The sequence below is a fragment of the Chrysochloris asiatica genome, unplaced genomic scaffold (assembly GCF_000296735.1).
Source record: "Chrysochloris asiatica unplaced genomic scaffold, ChrAsi1.0 scaffold00070, whole genome shotgun sequence".
Classification (NCBI taxonomy): Eukaryota; Metazoa; Chordata; class Mammalia; order Afrosoricida; family Chrysochloridae; genus Chrysochloris; species Chrysochloris asiatica.
Genome location: NW_006408588.1, coordinates 7,729,739 through 7,731,475, shown reverse-complemented (window position 1 = coordinate 7,731,475; position 1,737 = coordinate 7,729,739).

Here is a 1,737-nt window from a genome sequence, read left to right as displayed (position 1 = left end):
GAAGACCAGAAGAGTTGTGGGATGACATCAAGAACATCATACATGAAACAAGCAAACAGTCATTGAGAAGACAAGAAAGGAGGAAAAGGTTAAATGGATGTCAGAAGAGACACTGAATCTTGTTCTCCAGCATAGAGTTGCTAAAGCAAATGGAAGAAATGAGCAGGTCTGAGAGCTAAACAGAAAATTTCAAAGATCAACTCAAGAAGTTAAAGCCAAATATTACAACAAAATGTGCAAAGATCTGGAATCAGAAAACCAAAAAGGAAGAACACGCTCAACGTTTCTCAAGCTGGGGGAACTAAAGAAAAAAATCCAAGCCTCTACTTTCGTTTTTGAAAGATTCTCTGGGCAAATTATTGAATGATGCAGAAAGCATCAAGAGAAGATGGAAGGAATACACAGAGTCCCTGTACCAAAAGAAAATGATTAATGTTCAACCATTTCAAGAGGTAGCATATGATCAAGAGCCAATGATACTGAAGGAGGAAGTCCAAGGTTCACTGAAGGAATTGGCAAAGAACAAGGCACCAGGAATTGATGGAGTGCATTTTGAAATCTTTCAAGAAAGTGGGGTGGCACAGGAGGCACTCACTCATCTCTGCCAAGAAATTTGGAAGACAACTATCTGGCCGACTGATTGGAAGAGATCCATATCTGTGCCCAAAGAGAGGTGACCCAACAGAATGCGGACATCATCAGACAATCTCTTTGATATTCCATGAGAGTAAAGTTTTGCTAAAGGTAATACAGAAACGGCTACAATCATACATTGACAGAGAACTTCCAGAGGTTCAAGCCAGATTCAGAAGAGGCCGTGGAACAAGGACTATCATTGCTAATGTCTGATGGATCTTGGCTGAAAGCAGAGAATATCAGAAAGATGTTTACCTGTGCTTTATTAACTATGCAAAGGCTTTCGATTGTGTGGATCATGACAAGCTATGGACAACATTGTGAAGTATGAGTATTCCAGAACACTTAATTGTGCTCATGAGAAATCTGTACATGGACCAAGAGGCAGTTGTTCGAACAGAAGATGGGAACACTGAATGCTTTAAAATTAAAAAAGGTGTGCAACAAGATTATATTCTTTTACCATACTTATTCAACCTGTATGCTGAGCAAATAATCTGAGAATCTGGGTTCTATGAAGAAAAACGTGGCATCAGAATTGGAGGAAGACTCATTAACAACCTGCGATATACAGATGATACAACCTTGCTTGCTGAAAGTGAAGAGGACTTAAAACATTTACTGATGAAGATCGATGAGTACAGCCTTCGGTATGGATTACATCTCAAGGTAAAGAAATCAAAAATCCTTACCACTGGACCAATAAACAACATTCTAATCAATGGAAAAAAGATTGAAGTTGTCAAGGACTTCATTCTTATTGGATCAACTATCAACACTCACGGAAGCAGAAGTCAACAGATCAAACAAATGTGCTGCACAAGACCTTTTTAAAGTGTTGAAGAGCAAAACTGTCAACTTGAGGACTAAGGTTTGCCTGACCCAAGCCATGGTGTTTTCAATAACTTCATATGCATGCGAAAGCTGGACAGTGAATAAGGAAGACCATAGAAGAATTGATGCTTTTGAGTTATGGTGTCGGAGGAGAATATTGAAAGTGCCATGGGCTGCCAAAAAACCAATAGATCCATTTTGGAAGAAGTGCAGCCACAGTGCTCCTTAGAGGCTTAGATGGCCGAACTTGGTCTCTCATACTTTGGA